This window comes from Pinus tabuliformis, chromosome 9 (genome assembly GCF_031772625.1).
Source record: "Pinus tabuliformis cultivar Carrire ecotype Pingquan chromosome 9, CPIR1, whole genome shotgun sequence".
Classification (NCBI taxonomy): Eukaryota; Viridiplantae; Streptophyta; class Pinopsida; order Pinales; family Pinaceae; genus Pinus; species Pinus tabuliformis.
In genome coordinates this window covers 947073940-947100294 of record NC_142307.1, presented here as the reverse complement: position 1 = coordinate 947100294, position 26355 = coordinate 947073940, and the positions used below count along the sequence as shown (strand labels likewise).

At 40.6% G+C, this 26355-nt stretch overlaps 1 pseudogene; it reads right to left on the bottom strand.

Annotated features, from left to right (window-relative positions):
* Window positions 1-730: 730 nt before the first annotated feature.
* Window positions 731-26355, bottom strand: LOC149151873 (acid phosphatase 1-like; annotated as a pseudogene).

The window sequence follows — 26355 nt, the reverse complement described above, 5'->3', positions numbered from 1 at the left end:
TGAAGTGAAAAAATTACATTCTTTAATAGGAAGATTTCATGGCAAATGAAGGAGAGAATTTTTTTTAATAGAACATGCTGAAAAGAGAATACAACATTTGGAAGAGTGTGAAAGGAAACTGTCACAAGAAAGTATGGGAGATGAATGAAACTGTGACAAGAAAGTATGGGAAATGAATCAAAATCACTACTACAAAAGATTTTTATTAGAACATGCTGAAAAGTGACTACAACATTTGGAAGTGTGAAAGGAAACTGTGATAAGCAAGTATGGGTGTTTCAGTGTGAAAGGAAACCGTGACAAGCAAGTATGGGTGATGAATCAGAATCACTACCAGAAAACCCTCTCGTCTTCTATTTCCAGTTGTAGATTCATACAACATGCAAAAATCGGTCAATGTGAAGTTCATAGGATCAGGAATTTCTACTTCTAGTTGTAAGTTAATTAAACCTACAAAAATCAGTTGGTTAATGTGAAATTCATACAGTTTAGAAAAATTGTTTTCCCGACCTTAAAAGCAAGGTTACATCATTTACTTTATGCCAAACAGAAACATAGATCAGAAGTAATGTATACAAGAGGTGGAATTTCAAATCTACTTGAAAATAATGGCAGTCACTGAAATGTCAATGCATCTACTTCCTTTAAAAAAAAAAAATTATAAAGAGCAGACTCTATTAAAAGAACAATGTTGCAAATTAAGAATTAAAATTAAATAATTGTTTCCAGACAATAGCTAGGTGGTAAAGGCAACAGTTTGTCATGTTGGAGCTTGGGATGTATAGTGTACATAGGTCACACACAGACTCTGTGCTGTGTTTCAAAGTGCCACCACTAAGCAACAGGAATGACATCGATCAGACATAAAGAACAGGGCTCTCTGAACATAGCAGATAAGATAGATTACATTATTTATTTGTCAACTGCAAAGCAAGGGACAATAGTAAGTTTCACAACATTGAGATCTTCAAGACCAAAATATGATGATAGCCTTTAAATTGTCAACTGTAAATTTACAGAGTAGGTGTAACCTTTTACATAACCGAATGAAATCATTAAGATCAGGCAATGAAATACATGGGGTTGGGCAGCTTGAAGGTCCTGTCTCCAAAAGAATATCCAGACAAATCACTCCACTGATCACCTGAGTTCCCTCGGATCCTAAACCCGTTTTTCTCAATCTTCAATCTTCTCTCAGATTTATAAAGAACAGCTGGCATCTCATATTCATCAGGACCCCTGCAACACAAATTCCCAATAAATTCAACCTCCAAGACATCGAATAGACCACACTAGTGATCTCATAACTTTTTTCCATGCATTAGCCTTAATAATAATCTACACTACCATCAAACAAGACGATGAATATTTCGATCACCTCAACGATGGTCAGTGAAATAAGGTCCTAGTGGATGCAAGGTTGGTCCTGCCTGGAATTTCTTAAGATTTTTCCTTGGTATTACTCATCAAAATGCACCAATCAGAGTATCAAACAAAACGAACAAAACAAATGGGTTGTCTGATTGGTATTTATTACCCCGACAAAAAAAGTCAAAATGATTTTTTTTTAATTAGGCTGAGTACAACTCTCTAAAGCAAGGCAACATGACAGAGGAAGAATACGAGTACAAATTGTTGGAACTGGACAAGTATGCTCTTGGACTTAATGAAGAATCTCAGGTCAGGAGATTCATTGGAGGGCTCGGGAACAATATCAGAGAAAGGGTTAGGACATTTATGCCAAATAATTTGACAGAAGTGATGCAGAGGACTAGATTACGTGTAACCGTGAAAATCCGTCATGACCCTGATTAGATTCCTCGAGGGACCTTGATTTAGTGGAATGAGTTAGGTCATGAGCACCGTTTCCTAGTTTAGAGGGTCCGAGCAAGCACAAAGTCTAAACGAGGAAAAACCTAAAGAGCAAAACGAAAGTCTTGAAATCCTGTTGAAAACGGCTTCAAGCTTGTTTGGCATCCAAGAAAAATCGCAGGAAATAGGGAGATTAGGGGGCTAGCCAAGTGCTGTGTCACGGACTTCTTCCCTCAGTCGATAAACCTAAGCAGGGGCTAGTCTCAATATTGGATGGAATACCCACAGTGGCATGTTATTACTAGGCTGAGCCTAAACATCTGCTTACTAATGAGATGTTATTATCAGGATTCAGCAAAGCTCCCCAAAAATCATTCTTATGCTCAACACTTGCCCATTAAATTTAAACTTAGGACCTAATAAAATTAAACACCACACAAATTAATTAATCTGCATTTTATAAATACCTTAATGTAAATTATTCTAATCAAATTATAACAAACTAATTTATCAAAAATTCATATACAAACATTACAAAAATCAAAGATAGTGACCCAATGATCACCTCAACAAAAGTGCCTCCCATGAATGATAACCGGCTCGGAACCGGTGGCACTCCTCTCGTAGTCGTATCTTCCTGTCAAAATAAAGATCTTGAAGCCCAGTTGAAGCAGATGGGTGTACAATCTATGAATGGCAGGCAATGCCGAGGCCTCTGCCAGATCCGCCCAGTTTATAAAAGCACCATCATCCATCAACGCTCCCCTGTCAAATGGGTGTACAATCTATAAATGGCAGGCAATGCCGAGGCCTCTGCCAGATCCGCCCACTTTATAAAAGCACCATCATCCATCAACGCTCCCCTGTCAACCAGAAGCCAGAGAAAAATTAAGAAGAATAAGGTGAATGTCTAATTTTTTAGAGTAGTATGGGCCAGGTTCAAGATTAAAGTATTTAAGCCAAACTCAAAATTAAATCTAGTGATGGTTATTAGTGACTGTGATTATAACATCAAAAGTAGGTCTAATAGTTTATAAACCAAATATATCTAAAATTTATGAGTTAGCCAGAGATTGCAAGAGGGTAGAAGAGCCAGAGTATTTCTTGTGCCTTATCATAACCAGTCAAAAATGTCCTCCGTGACATTTAAAACAAGATAAAAGAAATAACATCCCATTATATATATATCAATCACACTAGTTAATTAAATTATTCTTGCCCGTAATTATAAACTGCATAAAGGGGCAAATTTGAAAGGAGGGTTTCATCGACGTCGAATACCCAAACGTCCTTCCCATCGCCTGAGAGGTTGAGAGAGTTGGCGTAGGCTATGGATTCATTGGCTACCATGTTTGAGTCTCACAGATATTGGCTTCCAACCATGTAGTCTTTCACGTATTCCACGCATTCCGGAGGTACAACATTCCAAAAGCGCAGAGTGTTTGTTTCTACGCCGAACCTTCAGGCATCGCAGTTAAGTTGGGGATCCTGCGGGGGCTGTCTGAGCGTCCACTTCTCCCGCGCTGTGGATTCCTTTGAAATCCAGTAAGAGTGATCTAATAATTTTGGGCTGTTGGCCGTTGTTGTTGAGTGGAGGTCGCAAGAGAAGAGGAGGATCAAAAGCAGGAGGAGGTTTTGATGGTTGAGAGAAAGCGAAGCCATGAGAGAGAATGATAAGCGGCCTGGCAGAAGTGAGGGAGGAGATATGCAAAAAAAAATGGTGTAATAATGGTAACAGAATGTGCTTTTGCAGGTTGTATATTATATGTACACAATGTGAAACACAATCATGCGCCCAACCCAATCATAGTGATAGTCTCGCCATGTTTCTTGGAATTGGTGTTTTAATGTAGGAGTTAACAGTGTTGCAGTGAGAATCACGGCAAAACTTGTAGTGTTTCATCAAAAACTTCATTTGAATTTAATTAATAAACACGTGTTTTTGAGTCGATTTGGCTAAGAAACCGCGTTAACGGTGTTGCAGTGAGAATCACGGCATTTTACGATATATATTGTTACACATGATACTTTATTTGAGTTGATAAAGAAACATGAGTGTTTTAGAATTGAATTGCTTTGAGTTGATAAAGAAACCTGAGTGTTTTAGAATTGAATTGCTTTGGATAAGGAAGTTTGATTTTTTTTTTTATAGGTAGGAAAATCTATTATAATTTAATTGTGAAATCAGGGGTGAGGATAGCTATCTTCAGCTGTCATTAAGGAATGAAGGTTGACTCATTATATAGTTTGGGTGTTAACCATACATGCCATTTATCAAAGTTGCATTTTAATATTTATTCCACGTTTATTGTCATAGCTCCACTGTTAGTGGTTAAGTTAACTAAAGGATATGCTTTACCTAATTTACTCATAGGGTGATGTAATATAGGTTTGTCGAACAATCTAGAATGTTTTATGCATTGGCCATCTCGCTTGTCTTTATTTGTCAGATCACAGGTAAATGGGCGACATTGTGTGATCTCGAGATTCTCGTTCATTTTATTGCAGGGATGGTTTCTCCGTTCATCGACAGCTAAGGATGGTTGTGATTTAGTTGAGGGTAACAACCCTTGGCGCCAGAGCGGCCCAAACCCTCTTTCTGTCATTTCGCCGACTGTTGTAGCCTACTCTGCAACTCCGACGAATTTCAGGTCTTTTATTCTTGAGACGGGAGTAATGTTCACCATTGAATTGTCTCAGTGCCTGCAGCATGAAGAGCCATGCCTCATTTTGCAACATTTCTCCAACGTCGCTAGGTATTACCCTCATCCTTAGTACTCGGTCATTTTTTTTTATCCGCTTCCGGGACCCTGCTTTTACATTCTTTGTTGTTTATGCTGACTTCGAATGTATGCATGCAAGGTTGCGTCGGGGAGGGAAGCTTTATTCAGGGCCACTCGTCGGGCTTCTGGGGTTTCACACCCATCTCTCGAACACCATTTCACATAGTGGCTTAAGTTCCTTCTTGCTTCATTCTCAAGCAATTGGCATAGCATTGGTTGTCATTTGGAGTTTGTTACCACTTTATGTGATTCTGAGAATTTATTTACACTCGGCTGTAGGGAATCCCGCCTACTCGACTCTTTGCAAGAGTTGTTCCCTTGTGGCCCCATCTGCGGTATCCGTTATGGCGTACAATTGTGGGTTATGTTGCCTTTATCCTAGGAAAGTATGAAGAGTTTCTTCCCAGCATTACTGAGAGTTGAGGGTTTTATTCTAATCAATATTCCCGGAAGTTTTATCCATTTGTAACCAAAGTATTGTCCATCTTGCTATGGCGAGGGTTTCATGGAACTTATGGCTTGAGGCTGGTTACCTTTCAATACTGTGTCTTGTTAATTGAAAGCCGAGAGGGTTTTCCTTTTTACCTCGCTCATTTTCTTTTTGTGGTTAATGTGCTAAGAGATGTATCGACCCAGTCAATAGTAGTGTAAGTATTGTAAACATTTTTTTTCCTTCAGTAATGTGAGAATGTTATCGCATGCATTTCACTTAACTCACTCGCTCAATAATTTCATTTAAGAATTATGTTTATATTTTCTGACATTCAAGTTAATAGATATGTAATATTTCTCCTTTAGATTTTGTATCTGGTTTTGTATCGAGTGTTTAGGCTAGTTTTCTCTATCATGTTTTTAATACAACACTTTAATCACAGAGATTTACGAGTCCTTTATAGCTTGTCTTTCCTTCTTTCTCCTTATAATTTTCACAAAGGATCTCAAGACTGTTCCTAGGGTGCTACTTGGCTAGTTGGCCCAGGGAAATAAATTGTCTTTCCCTTTAAGTATTAATATAAAATTTCCCAAGTCTCTATGTTATTTTAATCGAGGTGAAATGTTGTTTAACTCATTTTACAGGGAAGATATTTGCAAGATTTGTTCCTATGTAATTCATCCTTATTACACTTCATTATGAACATAGTAATTTCTTGAATACAATAAATATATTGTAAATAATCTGTATAATAACCTTTTTCATTTCCACATATAGACAAGGAACCTTGTATCTATTGGAATGCAATTTTGAATTTTAATGAAAATAACCTTACCTTCCTACTTAACATGAAAGAATTCACGGTATATACATATTTGTTCCCGAATGAATTTTCCACCACAAGTCCACATGGGAATCAAATCCGCCCAGCCTACGGGAACCAGAACATTCCTGGTACTCCCCCTAGTCGATTTCATACACTGGAGTAGTTTTGTATGCTTCTCTGGTTCCTTATACTACTTGGTCCCAGCCAGGTTCAGTCTAGGCTCTTTTTCTTTTGCTGAATCCCACTCGCCCACCAACTCAGGGATTTTCTGAATTTTGACACCAACCAACAATTCCCAAACTTTTTATTTTTCCTTGGTCTTTTGTTTTCTTTCCCTTACCTCAGGTACCCTTACCCTATCGCCCCCCTCCTTTTTTCCCATTCCTGGGAGGGCAGTTGGGCAAGTAATTGTCAGTCCAACTATTTCTTTATTCCTAATTGTCCCCATGTATGAAATATTTTCTCTTAATTTTATCCCTGTGACTTGTGGCTGACTTTTCTTCACAAAACTTCATATTTTTAATTTCATATCAGCGATACATTATTAAATTAAATCAAGTATTTATATCAGTGAACTGCAGATGGTAAAATAAAGTAATTTTAACAAGTATCTCATGACCAACAGGGTGTTACATCCTCCCCTCTCAAGAGAAACACTATCTCATGACCAACGAGGTGTTACATCCTCCCCTCTCAAGAGAAACACTATTGTTGTGGGGAAAAATGCCTATGCAGAACGATCCTATCCACCTAAGGTGTGACAATGCCTTAGCAACAAACAAAGACAGCTATTCTGGTTTCTTCCTTTATGAAATGTGAAAGAACAGAGATCAATAGACTTACCAGTGTCTTCCGTTTGTCCCTCGATCCGGTCTCTCTTCTCTTTGGGAGTTCACAACTACTTTCCTTCTCACTCGCCCAGCTTCAACAGGTTCATGCAAGATCACAAGAGAACAGCTACTTGCCTTCTTGCTTGTCCAGCTTCAACGGGTTCCTGTAAGATCACAAGAGAACAACTACTTGCGACAAGAAAAGAACACTACACAAAGACATATATTCACATTCATAACTAGTTTAGGATTAGAAATAAACTAAACATACTAATGCATTCATACATCAAAAATACATCAGCATATAGGAGAAACCGAGATAGATTTATTGATGAATAACAAGGTTCAGGAAGAGATACAACCCAGAGGGCTCCAATCCAGCATCTCCTTCCTAGCAAATGGAATTCCTATCTTCACCCCCTTCAAAGCATTAAGCACCCAATGATTCCAGTCTCAAACCAACAACAATTCTTTGCAATAACAAAATTCCAGCCTCTAGATCTCATGGAGGAGAGATCCATATATAGATGTTTGGAGAGAGGATGAGTCAGCTTGAGATCTGACTAGTGTCCTCTCCCTCTGTCAGTTCTTGAGTCCACTTGGAGGTTCTTGCTTCCACTTGGAGATTTGGAACCTCTTACTCATCACCAGTCGAATTCCCTGAGGCAAGTGTCATTTTGGAAGCTTCCTGGGTTTTGACACCTTGAGAAATGAGCCTGCCACATGTCCATTCTCGTTCAGCGCAGGTAGCCAGTGTTCCCTTTGACATTCAACGCAGGTAGCCAGTGTTGGCTTTGACATTCAGCGCAAACAGCTAGTGTAGCCACTGAAATGATTCTGAATTGACTTGTTTTTGAGCAGTTTCTGGTGGAGAACTTTTGTGAATTGCTGTGGTTTGTTAGCCTTGTTCCTCTAGGGGTAGGAACAACATGCTTAGGGACTTTGGATCCCTTAGATTATGGACATTTCATGCTCAATGTTGTAAGGCACAAAAATGTCTATAACAGTTTCCCCCTAAAGTATGAGGTTGTTTATCGGGTGAAATGCTTTATCAGGGGGATTCGAAGTTCATCCAATGCTGAGAGGAGACCTGTAATAAGATACAATACAATACATTATTTTTCATACTGCTTTCATGATCTAGCTGAGGCGGGCATTCCCATGCTCAGCTTTATAAATTCATTTTTCTGTACATAGAACAGACAATCGTCTAGTGGTAGACTGATAATTTTGATGAAATTATCATCCTTTGAGTAGGATGATTATCTGCTGCAATGATGTACATGTCAATGTCTTTATCTTTCCTGAATATATATCACAGCCCGGATGGATGAAACTAGATCCGGGGTCTTCAAACTCGTTCGATCTTCACTCTAAGTACAAGTCGATCCATGTGAGAAATGTTTTGAAGTCGAACATGGAAAGACATCGCTTGATTACCGGTCAATGATGTAAACCGTTAACAAGCGTGAGAGGAATCACCGATAATGATAATGACCCTCAAGGTACTGCAGTACAATTCACGTGGTGTGAATAAATGACTTGGCGTCGAACACCACGCAAAATCTTTCGGTCGAAGGTCATTGATGTATACCTGTCGCCGGAAGTGAGAAACTTGCCATTGAGGCATGCAAGCTTCAAAGTACTGAAGGGGTTGTTCCTAGATCAACTTCTTGGATAATGAGCTGATGTCGACAAGAAGCGATCCGTCAAAGGAGGGCCTTAATGAATCCCACATCAGTGACACAGAACAGAGCTAATGATTTTAATGGAGATGAAAATGATCTGTGACATATGATTCAGGGTGGCGGTCATGAAAGGATGAAGGATAATGTATGGCAGTGGATGGGACACGGTTGACTTTTCTGAACGACTTCTCTTGAACATATGGCGACACTGATACGATGGATCGGTAGCATTACCCCAAATATGGATGGTATGGCGAGACCATGGATGTGACCGGTGAATGAAACAACCCAACCCGATTGTGGTACGGAGGAAAAGTGTCATGTTCAAGAGCGACTTGCTACCATCAAAGTTTTCTTTAGTTTCTCCCAATTTTTCCCCAGTCATTGCTGACCAGTACCTCTTTATTTTTGTCAAGCTTGAGGAGGATAACATATGCTTGTTCTATAACCTGCCCTTCGGGCAAGCCCATCGCTATGTTTTAACGAGCCTAGCGATAGTGAAACTCGTTCTTGTCTAAAGACAAGTTTGTCGCTATTTAATGATTTTAACGAGTCTAACGACAAGGATAACTCGGTCCTTTTCATTTTTAGAGAGTCTGAAAAGGTACATAAAGTTAACTCCAAAAGTCCTTTTTTGTCATCTAATCCCTTAAGTCCGAAAAAGTATAAAACAATACAGAAGGGATGAGTTTTCGATAGTTTTAACGAGCCGAATAAACAAGCGCTCGATCTCTTTGTGCAATAATCCCTCAGGTCCAAAAAGATTAAAATCTAGAGGAGGGATAGCACTTCCTGTCCCTTTAACGAGCTGGAAGGCCAAGGACTCGGCAATCTTTTCATATTTTACGAGTCAGTTGAAAAGAGCTTAAAGAAGACTCGTCTTTTGAGGAACGAGTGATAAACAGGGTTAGCAGCTGATTCCAGGTTCAAGTTGGAATTTTCCAATCACGGCAGTGTCACAAGGATGGCTAGGTGAAATCACTCTTCGCAGATGTTCCTCAAAATGGGTAAACAATCATATGGAGGTGAACGATCGGCCAAATGAAAAGTGGAGGTGATGGTGCAAACACGACCAAGGCTTTAATGGCTGATAAGGTTACATTCACAGTGGTTATTTACCGGGTTAGTTCATTTTTTAACGAGCTTAAACGCGGGTGGAAACATTTGCTCGGTCTTATGTTTATTTTTTAACGAGCCTGAACTATGTGCTAAAACTGCTCGGATCTTGCGTTTCTTTTTTACCGAGCATGAACTGTGTGCTAAAACTGCTCGAAATTATATGGTCAAATTTTTTATTTTTACCATGACTAGCTTTTTCCTTTTTTAAAGATAGTACTGTATCCTCAATTGCTGCATCAAACTAGTTAGAAATGAATAATATTTGCTTGAAAATGAGATTAGAAACCTAATATTTCGCTTTGAACTACGTAAAAGCAATTAAAAGGTGTTTTTACCTCTCATTTTACCATTTCATTTGAACTTGGTTTGTTGGAGCTTTGGAGGTGCCTCTTCCCCTTGATTTTCATCAGCTGATTCCGGGAGATTCTGCGAACGATTTTCGGCGCCGTCTGGACCAGGTAGGAGCTAAACCGTAGCTCTTTCTTTTCATGGTTTCCTTTTTCCATTCTGTGCCTATTTTCATGTTCCCCTGAGCCCCTGGGGTTTTGCTAGGGCGCTCTGCCATCAGCGCAGGCAGTCCACTCGAAACCTGCGTTGAATGTCAAGCTGCATGAAGGCAGTTTGACCTTCAACGCAGGTGGAACACTAGCCAGTTGCGTTGAGCATAGAAAAACAGTTCTGTTGCACAGTTTTTGATGAAAATTTTGCCAGTTTCTCATCAAATTCGGGATCTTACTCTTTCTCTTGTTTGTTTTGCAGGGACTTTTGAGCAAAATGACCCTTACATGGCGAGAACGAGAACATGAAGAAGAGGACATGATTGCCCTCCATGACCCTGTCACAGTGAACGCGTTGCGGAACTATGGCCTGCTGAAGTTCTTCCGTATCTCTAGCATGAGAGCACAGATCTCCTTACTGCAGTATATGCTTGATGCTTGGGATCCTATCAACCAAGTATTTCAGATCATGAGCAAATCCATCCCTTTGACCGTGGTAGACATTTACTTCTTGACTGGTTTGTCGAGGCGGGGTGCTCCCATTTCTTTGTCAGGTTCGGCCCAAGGGAATGACTCCATGAGAGATTATGTCCGTCAGTATTGCAGGGAAGGATCCCAGCCGAGTAGAGACGACAAGGTTGTTATCCGTGAGATTACTAACAGGTCTCTCAGGTCCATTCTGTATACTATCGGTAGGATGGTCGGTAGCGCATCTCTTCATGTTGCCAACAGATCCTATGTGCAGCACGCCTTGGAGTGCCTCCAACCGAAAATATTCAACTGGTGTGATGCAGTACTTCTTCAGATGAAAAGTCAGTTGAACAAGGTAAAGGACGGGAAGCTGAAGAACTTTGGATTTGGTTCTATTCTGACTGCCTTTGCCTTGGAGAAAATACCACTGATGCAGCCTCAGTATATCGCACTCGACTTGCCTTCTCCTACCGAGCCACGCATGCAGAGATGGGTTGATCACATGTCTAGGCATGCTGGTCAATCTCAGATTTCTTTCACTGATACCTTCTTCAGGTGGTTCGAGCGTCAGGAGATGGTCTATTCCGAGTATCCATATGTTGGTATGGATTTCCGAGGTGATCCGGACTTGGTACTGTCGGATGGCGAACAGTGAGGCGCTATTGGTAAAACCTTCGACCATATTACTGTTTACTGTTCTTATTTATAATGTCCTTGTGCTTTGTTCTATCAAGACTTTAATCAAACTCATGTGTGCATGCAGATTTTGGTCCTGTTCGTCCAGCAGTTCGCTCGAGAGCGCCAGTCGCTGCCCCAGCAGGGGAGAATGCTGGGAGGGTTATCCTCCGCGACCTTGACGTGGCCGAGACCCTTACAGCTGTGCAGGAGCAGGTTGAGAGCCTTACTCTCGGCATTCCCGATGTGAGGATTGATGAGTTACCTTTACAGTTGCAGCGGCATACTACTGGTGTGCCTAGACGATGGACTCATCTCTTGCGCATGATTGCACAGGCCGTGACGTGCTATCATGAGCATCACTAGGCTAGGGTGCCCCCTAGCATTTTTGAGTTTTTGGGTCATATGACCGATTTTTGTCTTGGTTACAAAACATTATGTATAAACGATAAACAGCTTATATATATATATATATATATATATATTTTGATTTTCGGGGTTTATTTTGGTTGAGTTATATGATCCATATGTACAACATTGATGATGTGTCTCTTTTTATAAATGTCGCAAATGTCTATCTAACACATAGTTTGCTAATGAGTCGGTTAATGTGTTTAAGTTTCTGGAAATATGTTGGTATTGAATTGAATCAAATTGTCTTTCCGAAATCTTAACCCTTAGGAACATGCGATAAATAGCTGGATTGCGAACGGAATATATACCATTGAGTTGTAGTATTACGAGTTGTGAGTCTAGCCTGACAATTAGTCGGCGTATACCATGGGTGATGGCATCAGAGAGTAGTTCTATCAACGCGCTATACTCAACGATGTTATTCGTTGATTGCCCAATACATACACCTCTGAAACTTACTAACTCGCCGCTTGGATCAAAAATGGCCCAGGCTGCGGAGGATAGGTTCCGCGAACTACGACTCACTCCGTCGGCATATCCAACACATGTCTTCAGAGGGTTTGACATCTGCAATAAATGTAAAAAGGTGGATTACTTGACCAAAACAAATACTTTAGCGAAAACAAAATACAACAAAAGCATACAGGTTACTATTTAAGCATAGTAACGCTTGAGGTACAACCCATTACGGGGTTGCGCCAGTGGAATTCCGTCATAATCCATTAACTCGTAGGCTCCTTTTGCTAACACTTGTTTAACAATATAGGGGCCCATCCATAAAGAATTAAATTTACCTGCTCCCAATTTATCGGATTCTTGGTCATAAAGCAAGACCAAGTCACCTTCTGAGAAGACACGGGGTTTGACATTTTTTTCGAACTGCGCCTTGACTCGTTTCTTATGGGCTTCGTTAGCCAAAGCGGCGTCACGACGGGTTTCATCCAATTGGATTAATTCCAAGAAACGGGCCTCTTCTTCCGAAGTTCCGGGGAGGAGATCAATTGCGAGTTTAAGCGACAAAATTTCACACTGGATTGGCAAGACTGCTTCTAGGCCATACACCAGTTGGAAAGGTGTGAACCCGGTCGCATTCCTTACCGATGTTCGGTAAGCCCACAAGGCTAAGTACAGGATTAGGTGCCACCTTATTTTGTGAACCCCGATCATCCTTTGCAACATACGCTTCAGGACCTTGTTGATTGCTTCAACTTGTCCGTTGGCTTGCAGATAATACGGGGTAGAGATGTCGTGAGATAGCCCTAGCTTGGCAGCTAATTCAACCATCATGTGATTGCGAAAATGCGATCCATGATCTGTAACTATAGCCTGTGGTACGCCGAACCTAGCGACTACATGATTGAAAAAGAAAAGGGCAGCTGTTTCACCAGTGTTATCTAATGTAGGCATCGCCTTGGCCCATTTGGTAAAATAGTCAATAGGGACTATAATATACCCATGCCCCCCGGTCGAGGTGGGGTTACATGTCATGAAATCGATGCCCCATTTGGTGAAAGGCCCAACAGCAACTATTGGTTGTAAAGGTGCGGGTGGTCTTCTGGTTTTGCTATCGAAAATTTGACAAGCATGGCAACTTCTGACTGCGGTTATGCAATCTTTGAACATGGTTGGCCAGAAGTATCCTGCTCGTAAGATTTTCTGTGCTGTAGCATATCCAGATTGATGCCCCCCACACGCGCCTGAATGACACTCATTCAGGACTTTTTCGACCTCTTCATGGGTGAGGCACCTCCTCAGAACTGTATCGATACCACGACGGTAAAGCGTATCACTGACGATCATGTAGTCTTTCGCTTGGTATCGTATACGTTTCTGTTCTGAGTGTGAGGTGTCAGGCCTTAATTTTTGGGTTTGGAGATAAATTATTATATCTCCATACCACTCATTGTTTGCAGATATCAGAAACAAACTTTCGTCCACGATTGACTCTTCTGATGTTTCATCGTTGGACGACGATGGGAGATCGCACAATAATTCTGCGAAAACTAAAGCTTTATTTGATTTGGATTTGACAAATTCCAGATCAAACTCTTGAAGGATCGCTATCCATTTTGAATACTTTCCCCCCAGCAACTGTCGCGACAATATATAAGTCATGGGGTTGCAATCTGATAGAACGGTAGTTTTCCGAAAGAGGACATAATGTTGAAATCTTTGTATCGCTTGAACAGCAGCGAGTGCTAGATTTTCAACATAAGAATATTTTCTTTCTGTATCATTCAAGTTTTTACTTAAATAATATATAGGATGTTCAATTCCATCGACTTCTTGAACTAAAACCATCGCAATGGTCGTATCTGCTGCAGCCAGATACAGGTTAAAATCTCTTTGATAGTCCGGGGCATACATTAATGATGCTTTTACTAGAGAATCTTTCAGAGCATCCAAGGAAGCTTGCGCCACCTGATCCCAGACAAAAGGTACATCCTTTTTCAAAAGACGAGTATAACCTTTAGCAAGTTCTGCGTAATTTGGAATGAACCTCCTCAGAAAGTTTGCTTTCCCTTGGAGTTTCTGAATCTGAAGCAAATTTGAAGGTGGAGGCAAATTAATGATTGCCTGAACCTTACAAGGGTCAAGACGAATCCCATCCTTAGAGACTACAAAGCCAAGTAAACGACCAGAACCGACGCAAAAAAAACACATTTGTGCGGATTGAGTCTTATCTTGTAGTGTCGGCAACGTAGAAATATCGCTCTTAAATGCTGCGGATGATCAGTCTTCTTTCGCGAATGAGCCGGAAGGTCGTCGAGATAAGGTTGAACGATGTTCTTGATGTCATGGAAGGCATAATTCATTGCCCTCTGAAACGTCGCCCCTGCGTTCTTTAAACCAAAGGGTAATTTTCGATAAGCGAATGTGCCCCACAGACAGATGAATGCAGTCTTTGACTAGTCCTGTGGGCGGATATTTATTTGATTATACCCGGAAAATCCATCCATAAATGAAAATATTTCACGTCCGGCGCATTCATCAATTATCTGGTCGATGAAGGGTGTAGGGTAGTTGTCCTTCGGACAAGCTTGGTTTACATCCCTATAATCGACACACACTCTAATTGTCCCTTGTTTCTTCATAACGGGGACGATATTCGATACCCAATCGGTTAGAGGAACCAGGTAGATGAAACCAGCGTGGAGGAGCTTTTCAACTTCTGCTGCAATGGCAACGGCTTTCTTGGGGTGCACCTGTCGAAGCCGTTGTCTTATTGGTTTGACATCAGATTACATTTTAATTTCATGTTCAACGATACTCGAGTCAATGCCTGGCATTTCATCATATGACCAAGCAAAGGCAACTCTGAACTCGCGAAAAAGAGCGTTATATATTTCCAGTTCTGAAGGAGAACATCCTTTGCCGACATAAATATTCTCTACAACATTTGTTTTAGTCGAGATATTTATGGCTATAGTCTCTTCAATATTGGATAAGTTTCGCTCAGAATCCACCGTATTTACAGTATTTGATAGGAATTCAAAAACTGAAGGGTGGTAAAGGTCATGCTGAGTATCTTCTTCATATTCCGGAAGAAGGGAACGATGATGGCAATCATTCCATGGTGCCCCCTCAATCAACATTGATTCCTTCGTCGGTCCCATGTACTTTCGACCAAGGATCTAACAGGGTACCATATTCTCTAGACCTATCTACCCAAACGCTTGATGAGCATTGATTTGGGTTCGCCTCCCATGCTCGAAACATTGATTGCTACAATATTTCTATAGGGCTTGGGGGCAAAACCATTGCATGATCCATGTCGATATCATCTTATGAGATCTTCGTGGAAGATATCATGTTGCAGGCTCTTACCAATGCTACTTCTCCTATATAGATTGGAGGTGGAAGTGCGAAAGTTCCCATTAATGTGAGGTCTTTCAGCAGGCCTACTCCGATGTCTTGAAGCGAGTGGTTGCTTCCATGGATCATGGGAATGCTTCCTGTAACTTGTGAACCATTAGGGAGGAAGTCTTGTTGGTCGACGATCGTAATCCCTCCTTGAAAAGGGAATGCGATCTTCCTAAAATAAGTCGACACTACAGCTGCTAAAATAAGTCGACACTACAGCTGCCATGGCATATATCCACGGTCTTCCCAGTAGGATGTTGTAGTCCAGATTCCCATCGATGACTTCAACATCTATTTCTACTGTTTTTCCTCCCAGTTCAACTTTCAAGTTATTAAGGATACCGCACGGGGTATATGTCCTTCCGTCGAATGCTTTTAATGTCGTCGAAGATCGCGACAAGGTTGGAGATCCTAAAGTTTTCCAGCAACTCATCGACATAATACATGTAGATGCCCCCTCATCAATAATTGTTCGGTGAACAGTTTTGTTGAGGGCTTTCACTTGAATAAGGAAAGCTAGTTGAGCTAGTAACTGAGGATCGTATCCTTTGTGATCGAAGGATACAAGATTGGAATCCTTAGGATCAACCCCACCAATAGCCGATAACAAAGCTTGCCTTTGGGATGGGCAATTTTGTAGTACTTCAAGAGTCGACATAGCGGATGGCGATTGGGCCAAATCTTCCACTATGTTATAATGCTGCGCCGCTCTGGCGCGAGGATTAAATGTCGACTTGTGTACTACTCCCTTTGGCGGTTTTATTGTTAATTCAGGAATGATGTGCGGTACAACTTCTGTCGAAGTTGTTGTCGAACTACTTGGTTGATCTTTACCTTTGCCGTTCGACAGCTGCGGATTCCCGTAATCTTTGTTCCTTGTCGAAATCAAAGCATCATTCTGCTGTTTTGAAACCGACAACATGAGCACTTGCGACGGGGAAGCATTTCCACTATCAACCAGATTTTGACCTGGATTTGGAAACGGATCAGTTAACAGAACTGAGGTTTGCGAACTTTTGAATAACCTTTTAAGCTCAGCTTTGTATGGACAATTGCCTGTCCAATGATCCTCGTCACATATCATGCATGGAATTTTTGGTTTCCCTTTCCCAGGAGGGTTTGAAGAAGTTTTTCCAGGGGATGACTCACCATGTTTCTTCTTCTTCCCTTTGTTTTGCTTCTTCTTGCTTCCTGGTTGTTTGGTTTCTTTGCCCTTATCTGCTGATACGGCATTTACTTCCGAAGCAAGAATTTCATCTTTTGCATTTTGATCCGAATTCTTACGGGCTTTCTTAGAAGAAGCCTTTATCGATTTCGCGTTTGCCGTGCCAATCACACCATCGCCGGCATGAGAGTCACTATTTGATTTAGGAGGAGGAGGAATTGAGAATTCTGGTCTAGGGGCGTCAGGTATTTTGTCGTAGAGCGTGCCAGACTGAGTATAGACTAAGTCTAGATATTGTGCACGAGCAATAACTTGCTCCTCTGTTATGACTCCCCCCTTTGCCACATCTTCTGTTATAGCCGGAAGTAACGACTTTATAAACCATTCAGCTAACAGCTGATCGGGAACGTATGTTTTCACCATCCTACGACGACGACGCCATTCATGTATATGATCGGATATATGAGTGGCAGTTGTCTACTTGAAGTTGGTTAATATTTCTGTTCCCGTTTCATACCTTATCGGTAATTGAAAATGGGTTAAGAAAGTCGTGGCTAGGGAGCTGAAATTGTCGAACGAGGCTCTAGGTAATTCAATATACCATTTTGCCGCTAGACCCGTTAACGTCCTCTGGAAAAGGCGAAGCCTTATCGAATCATCGTTTAGGGTGTTTGATGAACACAACAGATGAAAAGTCATCACGTGATTCGATGGGTCTTCACTTGGATTTCCATTGAATTTAGGAATGTCAGATGGAAGTTTGTGAGGAATCACTGGCCACCAAGGGGCATAAGCAATCGGATCGTTGGTTAACCGGTGTAAATCAGGTAACTATAGAGTTGCCACGAATGGTAACTGTTGATTCAGGTTAGGTGAAGCATACCCAGGGTACGATGGAATTGCCTGAGCAGTGGGCCTTTGCATACCAGCATAATGTAATTGATGTTGGTATGACTGATATGGTTGGTGGACTTGACCACTGTAAAGTGGTTGGTTTTGACCGTTTTGAATATACGGTTGTCCACTGTTCGCAAAGATCTGCTGCTCAGAACTTTGGTACACTTGCTGGAATTGTGGTTGTTGGTATTGCACCAGCCATGGTTGTGAAGCCATGTTCTGTTGTGCTATACTAACTGTTGGACCAAGGTGTGGGGTAACTGTACCCGTTTGGACCTGTGTCGCCCCACCAGTAGGCGATTATGGTTGAGTCACAGGGTCAAGGGGCTGTTGCATTACGACCTGAGAAATCTGAGGTTGGCATACAACAGGCAACGTTTGAACTTGCGACACTGTCACAATAGCCGGTGTGGTCGGGATGTTCGACATAGGTACACACTTTTGCATAGAATATACAACCCTTGGTTGTTGAGGTAGCATAGGTACCCAACCACTTGATGTAATTCCAGTATAACCTGAATACTGTTGTGAACTCCCGTATGGATACCCTCCCGGAGGGGGTAATGAAAGGGCATACTGCCCCCCATACGGTAGCAATCCGGAACTCAAGGGGATTGTTTGTCCTTGGGGACTGGATTGCCCAAATTGACCTCCAAATGGATCAATCTGGCGAGTCTCAACATAAGAGTTGCCAGATATTATTCCGGATGAACAAACTGGAACGGACCACACTGTCGAAATAGTCCCTTAGTGGACTCCTTCTAGTGGTTGTGAGCTAGTCGGGACAGATGGTATGCTGGAAAACATTGTTGGAGTGACGGCAGGGGTTTCTGCTGTCGTTGTGTTGTTCGACACAGTCCTAGATGTTGACGTTGTTCAGACATTTTGAGTCTATCCAATAGATTGCCTAGCGATTCTACAGGAACTTCCACTTGTGGTAGACCAACTTCTGATGTCGAAGGAAATAGAGTGACCCCGAATCCAAAATGAGTTGGAGTACTTGCTTGCGGATCCTCTACAATTTCCTCTATTGCAATCAAACCAGGTGGAAGGGGAAGACCGTCAGGTCCGTAAAATATTTCTGGTGCCGAAGAAGGGGTTGAATCGACAGCGACAGTTGTTTGAGGAGCAAGACTCTCTGAACCGGTTACAGATGGAACTGGTTCAGTAACGCAAGTATTTTATCCCAGACTAGGATCAGTGTTACTGTCCCTCTGTGGCTGTTGAACTTCTTTTATAGAGGCAGGGTTTCCAGAAATGTTTGGAGTAACCGGAATCTCAGATGTTGTTGGAACACTTGTTCTAACTTTGATAGGAGATTTCGAACCGGTTAAACGAGTCTGCTTTGTCCGTACTGTTTTCGATTCTGGAGACAAAGACGGTTGACTCGTAAGCCTCCGCGAACGACGGGGTTTCAATTGACTTTCTTCCACGATTGCGGATTACTCGATCAACCAAAATACAGAAGGGGAAAGTGTGTTTCCGAATTAAATGAATTTTTTAGACGCTTTTAGACACAACTTGCTTTTTCAGTTTTAAAGAGTCGAGAAAAAGCTAAAGATGACTCTAGTCTCCTTCGATGTTTTAACGAGCCCGAAGTGACAAATGCTTGGATGGACTTTTTCCGTTATAGAGTCTGAAAAAGGCCAAAAGGAACTGCTCTGGAGTTCTAGGCAGAGGGTGTGCCAAACTTTTCGCAAAATCGCAGAATACTTTTTAGGGTACAGGCGGTCGATCTTCCTGAATGCTGTGTTCAGTGCATTGCGATCAGTAGGGCGGCCAACACGGCTTCCTAAGGATAAAGGTTTTATGCCTATAGGGGTCTCCCAATATATACGCGACGGTACGTGGGAGCACAATCCGTACTGGCGCTATCGTCCCTCAGGAGGAATCACCCACCTTCCACGAGATCGACAGTCACCAGGCTTTACGACGCCGGAACACATCTCTAGCCTAGACCTCTATGTTGTGCGTTATGTTGCAAAGCGTTGTTAAGTTCATTCAATTTATTTTAGGTTGATCTTTTTAGAAGTTTGCCTTTCAAGGTTCACCACGAGATGTATGATACAATTCCTAAATGCAGTCTAAAGATGATAAGAAAGCTTTATATCTTTTCAACTTTGAAAATCCTAGCTACTAAGGGAAAAGAAAGACACCATCTTTTCTCAAAGAGCAATCAGCACACTCTAATGCACTTTTCCTAAATCAGACATGCAAACTATCAAGATGCAAATGCACAATGCAGGTGTTTGTTTTCCTCTTTCTTAGTATTGATGCCTACAAAGAAAGCTTTTTGTACAACTTTGAATTTGCTTTTAAATGACAAATACAAACAAGTTTACTTTTTCGAAATCAGAGAGGGTAGAAGAGATTACAACACTTAACGATTTTCGAAATGAAGACTTGTTTCGACACTTAAAAGAGACAAACTCAAACCAATAAGCAAGAGTAAATGTATAATCAATCTGCAAACAGCCAATGAACTCTCTTCTAAGATCACAATCAACAGATCTGAATCAAGGGCTACAGGATGACTATTTCACTCATGCAAAGGAAAACTGTAAATGACGCCACAAACACATAAAAACACTCACAGTTTTTTTGTACAAAAGGAGGCGGAATCTAAACAGAGAAAAGGAGTTATCAGACTGGTACCTATGCTGGTTACAGGCTGCAAAAATCAGAGATCAAAACAAGGCAAAACAGAGCAGAGAACCCCAGCTGCACAAGGGCAAACTGGTTCAGCGCAACCTCAACACAGGGGTTTTGACATTCAGCGCAGGTAACCTTCATGGGACCTGCGTTGAAATGCAGAATCCCTTCACTGGGTCTGTGCAGAAGGAGAAACTCTCGTTTCTCACAGGTTCTGGGTCACAGATTGCTATTTAATTCACTGTTTCAGGCCAAATAAAAGCAACAAGCAAGGTGCAATCAAAGGGATGCTTTGAGGGAGTACTAAGATCTATCACAAAGGATCATCAAATCATTTGTGAGTCCATTGTTCAGATCGTAGACAAGTCCAGTGATTGGATCAAAGCAGCAACTGTCTACTTTGCATCCGGGAAAAGCAGATGCAGTTCGATTGTTGCTGTCGAGTCTATGAAACAAACAATTATAGAAACACAAATAAAATGACTAAACAGATCTCCCCAGCGGAGTCGCCAATTTGTTGTGGGGAAAAATGCCTATGTAGGACGATCCTATCCACCTAAGCTGTGACAGTGCCTTAGCAACAAACAGAGACAGCTATTCTGGTTTCTTCCTTTATGAAATGTGAAAGAAGAGAGATCAATAGACTTACCGGTGTCTTCCGTTTGTCCCTCGATCCGGTCTCTCTTCTCTTTGGGAGTTCACAGCTACTTGCCTTCTCACTCGCCCAGCTTCAATAGATTCATGCAAGATCACAAGAGAACAACTACTTGCCTTCTTGCTTGTCCAGCTTCAACGGGTTCCTGTAAGATCACAAGAGAACAGCTACTTGCGACAAGAGAAGAGCACTACACAAAGACAGATATTCACATTCATAACTAGTTTAGGATTAGAAATAAACTAAACATACTAATGCATTCATACATCAAAAATACATCAGCATATAGGAGAAACCAAGATAGCTTTATTGATGAATAACAAGGTTCAGGAAGAGATACAACCCAGAGGGCTCCAATCCAGCATCTCCTTCCCAGCAAATGGAATTCCTATCTTCACCCCCTTCAAAGCATTAAGCACCTAATGATTCCAATCTCAAACCAACAGCAATTCTTTGCAATAACAAAATTCCAGCCTCTAGATCTCATGGAGGAGAGATCCATATATAGATGTTTGGCGAGAGGATGAGTCAGCTTGATATCTGACTAGTGTCCTCTCCCTCTGTCAGTTCTTGAGTCCGCTTGGAGGTTCTTGCTTCCACTTGGAGATTTGGAACCTCTTACTCATCACCAGTCGAATTCCCTGAGGCAAGTGTCATTTTGGAAGCTTCCTGGGTTTTGACACCTTGAGAAATGAGCCTGCCACATGTCCATTCTCGTTCAACGCAGGTAGCCAGTGTTCCCTTTGACATTCAACGTAGGTAGCCAGTGTTGGCTTTGACATTCAGCGCAAACAGCTAGTGTAGCCACTGAAATGATTCTGAATTGACTTGTTTTTGAGCAGTTTCTGGTGGAGAACTTCTGTGAATTGTTGTGGTTTGTTAGCCTTGTTCCTCTAGGGGTAGGAACAACATGCTTAGGGACTTTGGATCCCTTATATTATGGACATTTCATGCTCAATGCTGTAAGGCACAAAAATGTCTATAACAACTATCCCTGGTGTTTTCTTGCCTATGGAACAGGCTTGGGTATGCTTCCTACATGAATTGTTCATCCTCCCAAGTAGCCTCTTCTGGAACAAAATGCTTCCATTGCACTTTAACCTGGGGGATAAGTCGTTTCCGCAATGTTGCTTCTCTCTGATCGAGAATACGCATGGGCTTGACCTAGAATTCATTGTCTGGTTCGACCTGCCATTAAACATTATTATGGCCATTCTTCAGCAATATGCTTGAAACATAGTAATTTTTTTAAAAGAAGGATATATCTCACTACCTGAACATCCTGCCAATGAATGATGTTTTTAGGGTCGTGTATATATTTATTTAACAAAGAAACATGAAACACATTTTGCACATGGGTGTTACTAGGTAAAGCTAACTCGTCGGCCACTAGACCAATTATGGCAATGATTTAGAATGGGCCACAAAATCGAGGAGCTAATTTGGATCATCCACTCAACCTTAGATTATGTTTTTTAGGTTTAATCCTCACACACACATGTTCTCCAATTTGATATTCTTCGTAAGTTCTTTGCTAATCAGCATAAACGTTTTGTCGATCATGAGCTGCCTTTAGGTTGTGTCGAACACTTTTTACCGTAGATTCCATTTCTTTGAGCAGCTTAGGTCCTAAGATTAATTTATCCTCTAGGCTATTCCAATTCCCTGGTATTTTGCATCTCCTTCCATATAATACCTCGAATGGGCTCATTTTTAACGATGCATGATAACTATTGTTATATGAAAAATCCACCAGGTGTAATTATTCTTCCCACTTCATGGGTTGTTGCATTACGTACATTCTAAGCACATCCTCCAATACTTAATTCACTCACACTATTTGCCCATCCGTTTGTGGATGATAGGCGGTGTTGAATTGTATTTGAGTGCCTAGACCAGTAAATAAGGTCTTCTAGAAAGTGGAAGTAAATTTGACATCTCTGTCTAAGATTACCATTTTGGGTATCCCGTGCAATCTAAAAATTTCTTTCATAAAGATATCCGCAATTTATATATCCTTATAGGTATAATGGATAGGTATAAAATGAGCAACTTTACTCAGTTTATCTACCACCACCATTATAGAATCATTTTGCATTTTTTACGTGAGAAGCCCAGTGATAAAATCTAAGGTGATAATCTCCCACTTCCATTTAGGAATGGGCAAAGGGTGAAGTAGGCCGATAGGGTGTTGATGTTTGATCTTCACCTATTGACACTCCAAATACTGAGCCAAATATCGGGTGGTCTCCACCTTCATGCCAGCCCAAAAATAATCTTTTCTTAATGTTGTAATTAATTTTTGATATCCTCGGTGTGCAGTATATGGATTTCGATGGTATTCATCTAGAATAAATCTTCTATCAACATCTTGTTTGGGTACATAAATGTGATTTATAGACCTCAATATACCTTTATTTTCAACACCATGTAGCCCAAATTCTTTCATAGATGTCTTCGTTTTCCGCCTGCTGCCATAGGAATGATATTCAGGATCTTTTAGAGCAGCATCTTTAATTTGATTTGTAAAATCAAAATTTATTTTATTAACAAAATTTTCATAGATTAATTCAATCTTCGACTTAAAGCATCAACCACTATATTTTCCTTGCCCTTTAGATGCTTGATGTCAAAGTTAAATTCACTTAAAAACACAGTCCATCTTGCATGTCGAGCATTCAAACTTGGTTGATGGAAGAAATTAGTTAGGCTATTGTGATCTATCATGAGGACAAATTTCTTCCCCGAAAGATAATGCCGCCAAATATTTAAAGCATGAATTATTGTTGTGAGCTCTAAGTCATAGGCTAAATAACATTTTTCATGCTCCTTCAGCTTCCACGATTCATACACCACCACTTGACCTTCCTTCATTAATACACCCCCAATTCTTGTTTGGCACGCATCTGTACAAACCATAAATTCTTTATTTAGGTCTATTATCCTTAAAACGGTTGTAGTAGTCAACAAATGTTTACGTTGATCAAAACTTCACTGACACTATGTAGTCCACTCGAATGCCTTCCCCTTTTTATGCAAGGAATTCAAGCGATGAGAAACTTTAGAAAATCCCTCAATAAAGCGACGATAGTATCCAGCGAAACCCAAACAAGAACGAATGTTGATCACATTCTTAGGGACAGACCACTCCATGATTTATTTTATTTTCTATGGAGCTACTACTACACCTACCTGTGTTATAATATGCCCGAGATACTAGATTTGTTCCTTGTAGAATTCACACTTTTTGTATTTTGCATATAGTTGGTGTTCCTTTAAGGTTTGAAACACAATTTGTAAATGCTTATGATGCTCCTCTAGGCTTTTAGAATAAATCAAAATGTCATTGATAAAAATTAATACAAATTTATCAAGGTATGGGTGAAAGATCCTGTTCATAAGGCTCATGAATGTGGCCGGGGCATTCGTTAATCCAAAGGGTAGGACTACAAACTCGTAATGTCCATAACGAGTGTTGAATTCAGTCTTACATATATCATCTTTTTTTATTTTAATTTGGTGGTGTCTTGATTGTAAATCAATTTTCGAGAAGACCTTTGCGCCCTTGACTTGATCGAACAAATGGTCAATTCTAGGCAGCGAATACTTGTTTTTTACTGTTAATTTGTTTAGTTGTCGATAATCGATGCTCAATCTCAAGGTGCCATCCTTCTTTTTAACGAACAACACCAACACTCCCCAGGTTGATACACTAGGACGAATATAATTTGTATCCAACAATTCTTGTAATTGAATTTTCAATTCAGTGAGCTTCTGTACACTCATTTGGTAGGGGGGTTTTGATACCAGGGTAGCCCCCATAATTAATTCAATAGTGAAATCTATATCTCTTTTGGTTGGAAACCATGGTATTTCCTCTGGAAACACATCTACAAATTCTTGAATTACAGGTAGATCCCATAAATCGAGCATCTTCTCTTTAGATGTACCATAATTTACTTGGACTACATTTATCTTGCAACCCTTTCATAAACATTTTCCTAACTGGGAGGCAGTGATTGGTCTTAACTGTACAGGTCGTTTCACCCCCTAAATCTTACACTGGACACCTGCTTCGCTAAGGTAACTAATAGTATTTTCCTTGCAATCAACCAGAGACCAATGGGCTTCTAACCAGTCCATTCCAATTCAAACATCATAGAACCCCAAGGGTAAAACATTTAAATTTTTTCTTATGGGTTGGTCTGCAAACTCAACTAAACAGTTCTCTACTTTAGCCGTCACACGCCTTTTTTCCCCTATGGTTAGCTATTCTAGCCATGGACTTTTAAATTTCTTAGTCTATAACTGACATAACTCAACTATCTTAGGGCTCACATAACTTAAACTGGCACCAAGATCTACTAAAATATAAACAATATGATTGAACAACTTACCTCCAACCTCAATCATGTTGGGTTGGTATTCCACTTGACGATCTTCTAGTGCTGCATTGATTCTTGGTATGGCCTTGCCCACCTCTCCCACTATAGAAGCTTCTTGTATAATGTTAACTGGTTCAAGTTTCCTATGGTAAGAACAATTTTTAACATAATGTGGTCCCCCACAGCCCCAACATTGTAACGGGGGCTTCTTTCCTTGATTACCTTCAGATTTAATAGATGATTCCACTAGTTTAGTCTCATTTGGAGATCAAAACTTTTGTTTACTTTTCTCCATATTTTTTCCTTATTGTCCCTAAAAAGTATTTTTGGGGTTACCCATTCTATTGTTTCTGCTACTCTGTGTAGTCCTTTGTCCCTTCTTACTGGTGCAGCCTTTACCGTTATCCTTTTTATGCATTTGTTGATAATAGATTTGTGCCTTCCTAACATCATCATCCATAGTTTTAGGATAGTCGAACTCAAGTCGTTCTTTCATATGTATTGGTAAGCTACTAACAAATCTTTGCACCTTACCTTTCTCCTCTCGTAAATATGGTACATATTATAATAAAGAGGTAAATTTGGCCACATATTCATCCATAGCCAGTTGTCCCAATCTTAATTCATTAAAATCTTTAGATTTATCATCTTAAAACTGTTCTGTCAAATATTTGTTCCTGAAATATTTTTGGAATGCTTCGCAAGTGATTAACTACTCATTAATGACATGCACTGATTTTACTTCCTCCCACCACAAGGTAGCCTTTCCTCGTAACTGGTAAATAACTAATCAAGCTTTTTAGTTTTCATCATAATCATAGATTTCAAAATACTTGGTTATATTTATTAACCAAGACTTCATTGCTTCCTCAGTTTCACCATCATAGCTTGGAGGCTGAATCTTCTTAAATTCAACTTGCAATACAACTTTTTGTTTCTTTGCTTTATTGTGCCCATCACTGTCTAATGTGTCTCCAAAATATTTTCCTTGCATTTTCTTGTTACCTTCTGACTCCTATGTTCAGATTTCTTCAAGCATAGAGTCCTCTTTCCTTCGGTGATATTTTGCTCGATTACTGTTATTAGAATTCGGTTTCAAATTCCGATGGTTCTTCCTATCTGTTAATATCTTCATAATGTGTTCTTTCTCATGTACCAAACGTTCATTTTCAGTCCGAAGGCCTACCAT